This window comes from Oncorhynchus gorbuscha, linkage group LG26 (genome assembly GCF_021184085.1).
Source record: "Oncorhynchus gorbuscha isolate QuinsamMale2020 ecotype Even-year linkage group LG26, OgorEven_v1.0, whole genome shotgun sequence".
Lineage (NCBI taxonomy): Eukaryota > Metazoa > Chordata > Actinopteri > Salmoniformes > Salmonidae > Oncorhynchus > Oncorhynchus gorbuscha.
The window spans coordinates 23582778-23596350 of NC_060198.1; the positions used below are offsets into that span (position 1 = coordinate 23582778).

At 44.8% G+C, this 13573-nt stretch overlaps 1 protein-coding gene across 2 annotated transcripts in view; it reads left to right on the top strand.

The window, feature by feature from the left end:
* LOC124016157 (retinoic acid receptor alpha) overlaps positions 1–13573 on the top strand; it is a 203371-nt gene that overhangs the window by 132359 nt on the left and 57439 nt on the right. The gene's annotated exons all lie outside the window — the stretch shown is intronic.

Here is a 13573-nt window from a genome sequence, read left to right on the forward strand (position 1 = left end):
TTTCCACTTCACTTGTTCTCGACCAAGCAGTAATTGATTGTCGTAAGAAATCATGCATGTACCAAAGGCGCATACGTAATGTAATCCGTAGATATTGATTGTTGGGCGATATGAGCAAAAGCATTACTCCAAGTTGTTATGTTTCACTCTTCCGTAAGGCTTCATGATCTGTCTCTGTTTGAAGTTATTGCATGTAGGCCATATTTAACTTTTTGTCGACAGTTTTTACTTGATTTAATTAATCTGAATTGGTATTCTTAGCCAACTCGTCACGTTATGTCGCCCTGCAACAGTTTATCTTTGCAAAAACATGTAGAATCTATTTGCAACATCACAGGTAACGTTGTGGCAAATCCATACTCACCGCCGTTACATTGCTTGCAAAAACGTAAACCATGCCATGCTTGAGGCCCCTTGTGACTCATTACGATGTGGCCATGTCTGTGTTGCTATACTAGTGTTTATGTATACAACGACGTGCTATATAAAGCTTAGGCCTACTTTCTCACGTGGGAGAAAAATGTAGACTTGACTGCAATCGCATAACTTTGCCAAACAAGTACATTTTCAATGATCTTTATTGATCAGTATGACCAAATAGATACACAATCCTTGCAGTTCTTTGCTTGCATTTTTTTACAGCCTTCAGTGGAGTCTAATGTCCAAAGACCACATGTAGGATAGTAAGGTAATGTATTGGTAACTTGCTGAATCATTCATTTTTTTTCCCGTAGCCAACAAGTCAGTGTCTGTGACTTATGAGGAGAAACTAGGTTTATATTTAGAACATGTCTGCTCCAAATTCACAAGAAGTGTGATGGTGGAACAATTTTGCCCAAATTCACGCTTCAGCGCTTTTAGAGGTCACCTATCACAATGGTTGATGACGTTTTGCCCTTGATACACTACTTTTCCATCCTAACATTCAATTAGATTGTCAATTCGAAAACAACGCCAGGCTATCAATGGTAAATGTGGAATGAGTTGTGCTTGAGTCACCCATGTAACACAAAATCCCTGCTATGGGCTCACATTGCAACCTGTGACGTTTTGATGGTCATAGTCTGCCTGGAAACTCGGTCCTCCGGCGATTGTTCGGACATGTCAACAATGCTAAGCTTGTGTAAGCCCGTCGGAGGGATCATTTGTTCACTGGCTCAGCTCTGCTTTCTAATGGAGATGGCTACAATTGACCAAAGTATTTATGCCCCTCAGATGGGGGGGCAAAGAGGTTCAGGAAGACACGGAGAGAGGTTAGGATTTAGACCTAAGCTCAAAGATAATGAGGTGGCGCCCACAGTAAAAAAGTATATACAGTTGAAGTCGGGAAGTTTACATACACCTTAGCCAAATACATTTAAACTCCGTTTTTCACATTTAATCTTAGTAAAAAAAAATCCCTGTTTTAGGTCAGTTAGGATCACCACTTTTAATATTCAGAATGTGGAATGTCAGAATAATAGTAAAGATAATGTTTTATTTCTTTCATCACATTCCCAGTGGGTCAGAAGTTTACATACACTCAATTCGTATTTGGTAGAATTGCCTTTACATTGTTTAACCTGCGTCAAATGTTTTGGGTAGCCTTCCACAAGCTTCCCACAATAAGTTGGGTGAATTTCGGCCCATTCTTCCTCACTGAGCTGATGTAACTAAGTCAGGTTTGTAGGCCTCCTTGCTAGCACACGCTTTTTCAGTTCTGCCCGCAAATTGTCTATAGGATTGAGGTCAGTGCTTTGTGATGGCCACTCCAATACCTTGACTTTGTTGTCCTTATGCCATTTTTGCCACAATTTTGAAAGTATGCTTGGGGTCATTGTCCATTTGGAAGACCAAGCTTTAACTTCCTGAGATGTTGCCATCTAGATGATGCCATCTATTTTGTGAAGTGCACCAGTCCCTCCTGCAGCAATGCACCTCCACAACATGATGCTGCCACCCCCATGCTTCACGGTTGGGATGGTGTTCTTCGGCTTGCAAACTTCCCTCTTTTCCCTCCAAACATAACGATGGTCATTGTGGCCAAACAGTTCTATTTTTGTTTGATCAGACCAGAGGACATTTCTCCAAAAAGTACAATATTTTGTCCCCATGTGCAGTTGCAAACCGTAGTCTGGCTTTTTGTATGGCGGTTTTGGAGCAGTGACTTATTTCTTGCTGAGCAGCCTTTCAGGTTATGTTGATATAGGACTCGTTTTACTGTGGATAATGATAATTTTGTACCGGTCTGCTCCAGCATCTTCACAAGGTCCTTTGCTGTTGTTCTGGGATTGATTTGCACTTTTCACACCAAAGTACGTTCATCTCTAGGAGACAGAACACATCTCCTTCCTGAGCAGTATGACAGCTGAGTGCTCCCATGGTGTTTATACTTGCGTACTATTGTTTGTACAGATGAACGTGGTACCTTCAAGCGTTTGGAAATTGCTCCCAAGGATAAACAAGACTTGTGAAGGTCTACAATTTCCTTTCTGAGGCCTTGGCTGATTTCTTTTGGTTGTCCCATGATATCAAGCAAAGAAGCACTGAGTTTAAAGGTAGGCGTTGAAATACATCCACAGGTACATATCCACTTGACTCAAATTATGTCAATTAGCCTATCAGAAGCTTCTGAAGCCATGACATAATTTTCTGGAATTTTCCAAGCTTTTTAAAGGCACAGTCAACTAAGTGTATGTAAACTTCTGACCCACTGGAATTGTGATACTGTGAATTATAAGTGAAATAATCTGTCTGTAAACAATTGTTGGAAAAATGACTTGTGTGTCATTCACAAAGTAGATGTCCTAACCGACTTGCCAAAGCTATAGTTTGTTAACAAGACATTTGTGGAGTGGTTGAAAAATGAGTTTTAATAACTCCAACCTAAGTGTATGTAAACGTCTGACTTCAACTGTATATATTTATATATATATATAGATATGTATTCTACAATCTGAAAAAAAGCTTGTTCTTAACTTGGGTATCTTTAATTTTAAACACCGAGAGATTTTGGTAGCATGCTCATCCCTACACTTTTAGGTCTATTTTGATACTGATAGTTGCTTGTTGTGGTCATGGAGAGTGAAAGTTGACCAGAGCCCTTTCTCAGTTTCAGCTGAGTCAGTCAGACAGTCAGAGCCGCTCTTTGAAGGTCTCCCATAATAGCAATGTCCCAATGAGAGAACAACACTGCTGGGATCCCAACAGGGTCTTGCGTTGAGTCACAAACCAGGGTCCTGTTCAGTAGAGACAAAACGTTTTGGAAATTAATGGAACAGGGGAGTTCTTGCAGACGTGAACTTGTCCGACAAGTAGATGACTGTTTTGCGTTGCAAATCGTTGGGCGACTATGGCCTAAAAGATGAGCCTTTCACCCCATAATCACTGATCTGGATTTCAAGTCTCTTTATGAAAATGCCCCTTTTTGTTTAAACAACCTGAACCACTCATAATAACTTCTTGCAGTGGGCATTATAGAACATGAACACAGGTCTCATAAACAACCTCTCAAGCCCACATGCTCATGAGTAGCCAGCTAATATTAGTGCTTTATGCTTATTGCACCTTTATACGAGCTGTGTAGTCTGTTTTAGAAGTCTTTGGCTATAATGCCGCTAGCGGTAGTAGGCGCCGCTAGCGGTAGTAGGCACCGCACTGCCGCGTGTGACAAACTGAGCATACGTTTTCCAGAATCAATGTTCATTGATACTCTCGTTTTGGTAGCGTCTGCTCTGCTTGCAATTCCAGGAGTTGAGGCATAAAAAGGGGTATCTTTAGAAAGGATAACTTCTCTGCTATTACAGTAAAATAGTGTTTCAATCTGCTTCGGTGGCCATATGAGCAACGACTCCGTTGGACCAAAACTCAAATGCAAATAGTAGTGAGTTGTATCCGCTTGTCAGAGAGGAAGGAGGGATTTTTAATCTTTGTTGTTGTGAGTGGCAGGTGGAGGGGCTTTGTGTGTGTGTGTGTGTGTGTGTGTGTGTGTGTGTGTGTGTGTGTGTGTGTGTGTGTGTGTGTGTGTGTGTGTGTGTGTGTGTGTGTGTGTGTGTGTGTGTGTGTGTGAGAGAATTGGAAGGTGCACAGCCTATAAGCCATTGCACGCAGCACAGAAGGAGCACAGGAGATGAGACCGAAAAGACAGGAGAACAAGAGGACATAAACACTCATAAGAACGAGAAAAAATGAGAACGTTGATTCTTGCCAATATAGGTATTTGGAATATCGCACAAAAACACAAATGAGATGGTGTATGACCCAGCCCTACTATACGTGTGCCCTTCTGAACAAGACCCAGGGATATCAGCCTCCCAGTCTTATAGTGGCAATATGTGACTTTTTGGGCGACCCGACCAAATTCACATAGAATTTATTTAACCTTTATTTATCTAGGCAAGTCAGTTAAGAACAAATGATTATTTACAATGACGCCCTAACCCGGACTATGCTGGGCCAATTGTGCTCCGCCCTATGGGACTCTCAATCACAGCCTACTGTGATACAGCCTGGAATCGAACCAATGTCTGTAGTGATGCCCCTAGCACTGAAATGCAGTGCCTTAGAATGCTGCGCCACTCAAAATGTGAGTTGTCGATCTGTTCTATGTGCACTATTTCTTCCCGTTCTTAAGTTTTGTTTTTGTGTCTTATTTTGTTTTTGTACACCAGCTTCAAACAACTTAAAAAAGATATAGTTCATAACAGTTTATATGGTACAATGCTTCTCTACACAATACTAGCTTATATTGTCAAATGAACTGAAACTATTAGAGTATTAGGACCAGGAAATCGCAGAGCGATTTCTGCATAGTGCAACTTTAAAAACAGCTCAGAGATCCAGACAAACTTTGATGTGGAGATGGGCCCAGTGCAAAGTTGCTTTGCCCCCACCATCTCTCTCGCTCTCGCTCATATTGTGCTCTGTGTGAAGGCTGAGGATGACTAACTATGTTGTTTTGTGCGCACAGCAACACTCACCAAATATGCAGCAGCCACCTTGCTAAATTGAACTATAGCCCCAGCTTTTGCCAGACTTTTTGAAAGGAAGAGAAGCCCCCATTCGATTCAGGAATGTTTGCCGGGCACCCTGCCGTCGACCATTTCATGCCAAAACAAACCTGTGGCAATCGCAGCTCACAAAGAGGTAGACAGCCATTCAGTCCCGGCAGTAAAGTGCTATTGAGTGAAGTGCCATTTACTTCAGCCCTCCTCGGGATAATCCCCCAGAGCACTCAAGTCAGAAAGCATGGTTATTTTGAGCTTAAGTCTCCCCCCCCCAAGCCATTCCCACGTCAGTGTAGGTCACTTTGGCGTAGAATGGAAGTTGTTGGGTTGACAGACACTTTAGTGTCTTTTGTTTAAAACGACGTCTATTTGGGATGGGTTTTATTAAAGCAAACCTTAACTATTATTATTGAATTGAGTGATATTGTTTGTCTTAGGATAGGACGGGGAGGGGAATAAGCCACCAAGTCTGTCTGTTTTATCAGTGTTCTCCTTGAGGTAGTGACTGACACCTGTGATTGGATAGCCTCGATGCCTGAGCGAGCTCAGACACTTTCCCTGGCATGAAGGCGCTCCCCTTTAAAAAAAGAAAATGAAAAATCCTCGTTGGAGTGTGTGTGCAACACCTAGTAAAAGTGGGTACTCAACTCAAGCACCCTTGCCTCCACTGTTGGCAAAGTCCCCACACCTCATCCGGGCAGCGAGAGGCACAACGGAACTCGGGGCACGTCAATCACAGGCTGTTTGAAATGTCCTCCATCATGCCCGACTGCTGCTGCTGCTCAGAGAAGAGTCTTGCAGGCAGGGGAGGAGACTGGAGCCTGGAATGAGACGGCCCTTTAGAGCCTGGAGTATAACCACAGACCAGGACGTTGATAGCCTGGTCCCATATCTGTGTGTGTGCTTTTGCGTACTCCATTGGCAAGGTAAACATTTTGTCATGACAATTCCATTGGGAGTTGAGCAGAAACAAACGGGCACCCAGGCTTCAATAATTATTACACTGTTGTTCTTCACTCTGTTGGCCAAAGGAAATGAGTTTGTTCCAGGATTAGACTTTCAGCCCATCTCCTCAATTCCTGGACTAAGTCTACCCTTATGTCCACGTCTTCACCGTAAGTTATATTTAGCTTTTACATTGCATTAGCGAGCATGCGGAAAGACAAGCACAGTCAAGTCTGGTTTGGTGGCGTGTCATTCATCTTTAAAAAGTCCTGGCATCCAAAGAGGAAACTGTGTCACTTTGAATTTCCCTCTCCAGCTGCCTGCCTAGATTCCTCCAGCTGCCTCTGGTCTAGGGGCTCTAGGTGTGTGTGTGTGGCTGGCTGCTGGGAGCCTGATGGCCGTCACAGCACTCCTGGGCCGCCTCAGAAAGGAAGTCCGTACTAAGGAAGACCATGTGGCGTTTAATTGTTTCCCATGGACAGCGCCGCACCAGCAGGGAACGATCACCCGGCAAGGAGGAAGTGGAGAGAAGGCAGCAGGAGAAGGAAAGACAGAGGGGGAGGGGGAGATGAAAAGCGTGGTAAGTGAAAGACGACAAGAGAGGAAGCAAGAGAGGGTGCAAGGGACAGCCAGAAAACGAGGAAGCAGGGAGTGAGAAGAAAAGGAAGGGGTCGTAAAAATAATGTTCCGGTGTACTTGGCCTACTGTGGCTTTTCGGGGGTTGCAGTTTGCGCTCCAGACAGCGTGGCAGAGACCCGCTGTCAAATGCAGATCTCGCGGACAGTCAGGCGGGCGGCCTCTCTGACCCTGCCAACAGCCCAACATGGCTGGCAGCATCTGCTCGGTGTTTCCGTGGTTTGGCCGACCAGTAGTAGCCTGGCTCTGCATTTTTAAGAGACGCGAGGAATAAGCAGTCTGGCAGCAGACACTCGGTGCAGTCAACAAAAGCGGTAGCGGCTGCACTCTCCTCTTGGCCACAGTGTGTCAATAAAGCCGCCGTGTGGCCCTACTCCCCCTCCCACGTCTTTGCCATGCAGTGTGCGACGTCTGAGACGGGGGTGCAGTGCTTTCTTAAGGGATTGCCAGCTGGTATACGATCTGTGTTTTTTTTAAAAGCGAGGGCCTCCTCTACTGTTGCTGCTGCAGCTCTGTGTTTCGGGGGCCTCCCCTCTTACCATGAGTAATAAGCCTGTTGTGTAAAGCTGGGCTCCACACTCAGAAGTGGCTACTCTAACTTCAACGGTCTGTGTCCAAAACAAAGGAGATACTGTTGTGTGAAGTGCCCGAGCGCGCAACTTTCTTGTGTTGCGGAACGCTCAAACTCTTGCACTTTCGAGGATTGGAAAAGTTCCTCGCGTAAAGTGCGTTTTGGAAACGTAATTGATTTCCGTCTCGTTCACTTCCCTCTTGTGCTCATGGTTCTTACACCCATCTCACATTTCAGCCGAAAACGTATGATCCCATCTTTAGTATGACTCAACTTTATCTAACACACACACACACACACACACACACACACACACACACACACACACACACACACACACACACACACACACACACACACACACACACACACACACACACACACACACACACACACACACACACACACACCACACACAGTTCCCTCTGTGGCGGCGACAGACACTCCCGTACCTGCAGGCTAACCATTAGCCTAGCTCCTCTGTAATCGGGGGAAGGCTGACAGACACTAGCGGTCATTATCACATCATATACCTCACCCGCACAGAGACAGAGAGAGAGGACCAGAGGGCAGGATTTCGTAACCCATCGGGCGGCTTATCTTCCACCCTAGAGCCCAGGCCCCGTGCCAGTATGCTCCACAATCACGCCTGCTTCTTTTAACATGCCGCCTCTTTTAAAGAGGGGGGAAGAAAAAAAATTGCAGCGAAACCACAAACTCCCATTTTAAACTCCCACTGAACAGGCTGTTGCTAGTGCTAAGTCTACTTACTAGCAGACGGTTATTGCACAACTTAATGATTTAATGGCCTGACAGCCCTGTTGTTGTGCTGCCTGGTACAGGATATGGCGCGGTGTGTTTGGTATTATAGAGTGGAGATTGGGAATTGTTCTGTGTCTGTTTCGTGAAGGGAGTTTGGGAGTGTTGCGTCTGGGGCTTGGGCTGGTTGGCCCGTGATTCTGTTAGTCCTCAGCTGTGTGGTCTAGACAGTGTTTGAATGGAACTACGGGGGTCCTTCACATGAAATGAAATATTATAGCATATTATTTGTGGTATACTTTAGTAAGGATTTGTAAAGGGTTTATAAGTCCAGTTTTGGTTGTAGTCTATATGCAAAAGTATACCTACATTTGTTAAAGTTTTATGAAAGACTTGTGCAAGTGTACTTACTTTTCTATTTTGTCCATGACTTTGTATTATAAGGTTCGTACAGTCATGGAAAGTCAATGGAATTTTAAAATGGTGTTTTCCAGGCTTGGAAAAGTTTAGAAAAATGATCAAATCCAAAATGTTTTAGGAAAGTCGTGGAAATGAATTTCTGGTAATGTACTATTTTAGCAGTCAAATAAAAATCGACACATCAGCCAGGATGGGAATGACACTGGTGCATCTCCGTTTGTGCGCATCCCCTGCATGGTGCGATACGAATGGGCCGTTGCTCAAGGAGAGGGAGACAGCCGGACATTGCAGTGGCACGTAGGCCTAGCCTATAAAATACGAGAGAGAACAGATTAAACTAGGTAGCCAATTCAAAACATATCTTGTACCCTCTAGTTAACTGTTTCGCTATCATTACCATGTGTCAATGTTTTATGGCGTGTGTGTCGTCCCCCCCCCCCCCAAAAAAAAACGTTCCACCGACGGTCACCTTGAGAATCTGGCTCTGACGTGTTTTGAGCAGGGCTGTATCAAAAGCCTGCACACCCAGTAAGCTCTCCAGGCTGAGGGTTGACCACATGTGTTTTATACAGTCGCCTAACAGGTGTTCTACTTTGCGGGAGGTTAAGTGTCTTGCTCTGTGACAGGAGATGGTACATGGGATCAGAGAGCAGCCTCCCCGTGTCCATAACATATAACCTGACTTTCTTTGTGCGTACAGTTGTTGGTCATGGAAATCTGGTTGAAAGTCACGGAGAAGTCATGAAATTCCATCTGTCAAAATGTCTATGAACCCTGGTATTAGGATCGGTCCACTCCAAGTTAGTGTTTGGGTTGCAGCGAGCTTAGCTTGTGGTGGAATGTAGGTCTATAGCATTTGGCCTAGAATAAGCCCTAAAGTGTCTGATGTCTGTTTTGGTCTGAGGGTTTGTTTTTCCTCTCAATAATCCACTCCTCTCTGTCCTCTGTCTCCTTCTCTTGATCGGGACTTTACTCAGAAGTGGGAGAGCTAAGGGAAGGGAGCTGGAGCGAGATGGATGTCTATTTGTGCTGTGCTAAGGCGGATTTGAAGAACGCTGTGCCCAAGCTCACTGACAGTTTCTGGGCTGTGGATAAACCTGCCTAAGCCACTCTCAGCCTGTGGGCTTGGTCTGCTCGCATACCCCTAAACCACCGACTTCCATTCTATCTTTCTCTCTTCTGTGTGGATTGCGCTAAGGAAGGTAGGAAGGAAGGAGGGAAGGATATGGTATAAGTGATCGGATAGAATGAAGGAAGTGAAGGTAAATAAGGGTGATGCAACAGTCTTATATTAAAAAAAAGAATCTCCAAAAAATGTAGGCTATAGAGAAAAGGTTAGCAAATTACAAATGTATAGGTTACAATAAATGTAGGTGCAGCCAAGACTGTACACTTAGCCAGCTATCAATCCATATGATATTCCTTCCCTCCCATGGAATTCCCCTGGCTGTACTTAGTGGCTTCCCTCAACACCACCACTAAGTAATATACATGTGCTGCTAATGCTAAGCGCTAACTAATGTGATTTGGACATGAGGCTTGAATTCCACACAGGCATAACTTGCGTGGTTGGAGCAGCACTTAGAAAGAGCAGACCAGACTGTTGGGGGGTGGGGGGGGGTGTGTCTTCTCTTCTGTTTACACACCGTTAAAACACCAAGGAAAAGAGGGCAAGAAAGAGAAACCGAAGAGCGCTTGTAAAATGCGGCTGTAAAAATAGGGGAGGGAGAACAGCCTGCCGGCCAAAAGGGGGGAGGCCCAGGGGGGAATGAAGATGTGTGGTGGTGGGGGTGGTGTCTGCTCAGTGGGGAAGAGGGCATCAGAAGTGAGCGAAGGGAGATATATGGGGGCAAAGGGGGGGTGGAAAGGAAGGGTGGCTGCCCATCATGGATATAATGTCAAACAGGAATCCCAGAGAGGGTCAAAGGTCAGAGGATTCAGCCTGTAACCACTGCTTATCACCTCGACTAACCTGAACCCCCGGCACATTGACTCGGTATTGTTATTTTATTGTTATTTTTTTAATAGTATTTTTACTTTACTTTATTTAGTCAATATTTTCTTAACTATTTCTTGAACTGTATTGTTGGTTCAGGGCTTGTAAGAAGTCCTACTACACCTGTTGTATTCGGCACATGTGACAAATACAATTTGATTTGATATAGTCAAATCACCAAACTTCGATGTCGAGTCCCAAGTCCCCAGTGTTTGAGTCCGAGTCCTTTAGACTTGAGTCACAAGTCCCTTGGTTCTGCTAAAAGGTCCAACCAAAAATAAATCTAAATTCTGTTCTGTTGTTGCACATTTTAAGGGATGACTAGATAGCACAGCTCTATAAAATGTGCTGCTGTATTTAGTCTATTAAATTAAGCTACATTCAGAGATTTTCTGATTCCAAGCCTGAGTCACGAGTCATGTTCGAGTCCTCGAGTACTACAACACCACTGGTTATCCACCCACACATACATACACACCAAACTCCATTCCAAATTCACTAACACATGTAACCACACACACTCAATCCCAAACACACATACACACACACACACACACACACACGCACTCTGTGCCAACCCGATCCCATGAAAGCACCCGTCGCCCTCTCACCTGCCAGTTAATGAATTATGCAGATGAGCTCCGTAGGGTACTTCAAATTAGCACATTAGCCTAATGAGCCGACAACCTCCATCGAGTTACCGCAACGACCCATCGACCCGGGGAGTCGTTTGAACACCACTGTCTGAACTGATGCGGTGGGTTCAGTTCACGCAGGGATCCCATGCACATACTCAAGTGTCTTTGTGAACAGTAGCCTGTACACTGCTGATTGGAGTATCAGTCCCCGGAAGAAGAATGCACTAATACGTGTGTGTCCTTCTCTTGTTCCTGTTGTTGTGTTGACAGACATCTGTCTGTCAGGGTGATTCTGAATGGCATCGGTATCGAGGTGTCTCTCTACCTGGCCCTTGTAGGTAAGAGGAGCTAGTGTAAACATGTAGCGTACTGTTATTGACCAGGGGCCTTCGGAAAATATTCAGACCCCTTGACTTTTTCCACATTTTGTTACATTACAGCCTTATTCTAAAATGTATTTAATAAAAAGAAGTCCCAAGCAGTCTACACTCAATACCCCATAATGACAAAGTTAAAAACAGCTTTGTAGAAATGTTAGCAAATGTATTTAAAAAAATAATAATTCAAAAACATAAGTATATCAAACCCTTTGCTACGAGACTCAAAATTGAGCTCAGGTGTATCCTGTTTCCATTGATCATCCTTGAGATGAGTCCACCAGTGGTCAATTCAATTGATTGGACCTGATTTGGAAAGGCATACACTTGTCTAGGTGAGAGTGCATGTTAAAGTAAAACCCAAGCCATGAGGTGGAAGGAATTGTCCGTAGAGCTTCGAGACAGGATTGTGTCGAGGAACAGATCTAGGGGAGGGTACCAAAAAATGTCTACAGCATTGAAGGTCCCCAAGAACGCAATGGCCTCCAATGGCCTCCATTGAATGCAAGACATTTGGAACCACCAAGTCTCTTCCTAGAGCTGGCCGCCCGGGCCAAACGGAGCAATCGGGGGAGAAGGGCCTTAGTCAGGGAGTTGACCAAGAACCTGATGGTCACGGACAAAGCTCCAGAGTTCCTCTGTGGAGATGGGATAACCATCCAAAAGGACAACCATCTCTGCAGTACTCCACCAAGCAGGCCTTTATGGTAGTGGTAAGACGGAAGCCACTCCTCAGTAAAAGGCATATGAAAGCCGCTGGAGTTTGCTAAAAGGCACCGAAAGACACTCAGACCATGAAAAACAAGATTCTCTAGTCTGGTGAAACCAAGATTGACCTCTTTGGCCTGAATGCCAAGCGTCAACATCTGGAGGAAAGCTGGCACGGTGGTGGCAGCATCATGTTTTTCAGGGACTGGGAGACTAGTCAGGATCGAGGCAAAGATGAACGGAGCAAAGTGTACAGGGAGATCCTTGAGGAAAACAACCTGCTCCAGAACGCTCAGGACCTCCGCCTATGGAGAAGGTTCACCTTCCAACAGGACAATGACCCTAAACACACAGCCAAGACAACGCTGGAGTGGCGTCGGGACAAGTCTCAATGTCCTTAAGTGGCCCAGCCAGAGCTCTGGAGAGACCAGAAAATAGCTGAGCAGCATGCGCTCCCCATCCAACCTGACAGAGCTTGAGAGGATCTGCAGAGAAATGTTATATTTCAGTTGTTTATTTTTAATAAATTAGCACAAAAAAATGTCTAAACCCTGTTTTTGCTTGGTCATTATGGGGTATTGTGTGTAGATTGATGAGGGAAAACAAAAACAATGTAATACATTTTTGAATAAGGCTGTAACCTAACAGAGTGTGGGAAATGTCAAGGGGTCTGAATACCTTCTGAAGTTACAGTAGGTCGGTGTGGTCCACAACGCGATATAAAGACGTACTTTTGGTTGAAAAGACGCCGTTCAACCAATATAGCTCACTGGAGTGGTGCTACTTGTCCTGATCAAGTATAGACACAAGTTTATCTGTGTTAAGGGGGAAGAGCATGGCCATTTGGGTGAATCCGCACATCTATGGAAGAAGTGAAAGATGTTTATTCGATCCATCACGTCATAGCACCCCTCCCTCTTTCTCTCTTCCCATCTCGCACACTCTCACTCCCTTTGCTCCCCGCCCAAAACCTGTCCTAGATTTAATGTCATTGCCAGAAGGGCACGTGTGTTTTTTTTGTGTCAGATCTGCAAACGCGTGAACATGGAGAATGCCATTAGTCACCAGCGGCGATGAAAACGCAGCGTCAGTTAGGCGCTCATTCGAGCGAGGACTCGGGTGAGGGTTTAAAACTTTGGATTAAGGAGCCAGAGAAACAACTCAAGACAAATGTAATAGTGGCTGGCGTCACCTCCCAAAGACAGAATCATATAATACTATTTCTGCTGTTTTGATGAACCTCATCTTCACATGTTTATTCTACTTTAAATCTCGCACACACACACACACTACTTAACGTATACTAACAGAGGCACAGACACTTCACCTTGGGGTCGTGGTTGCCTTAGGTTAAAGCTGTGTGGCAGTTGTTGGTGACTAAGAAAGTTGTTTCTTAACTTCCCGCTTTGGGCTGGATGTGTCTGTGTAGTTCATGCATGCATAATCTATGTGCAGAATTATTGCCAGTTTTTCTTTAAACTGTGCCGTGCCAACCCCCAATTTGAGTTCTAGCCAATGAGCTTCAGCCGCTCGCATTT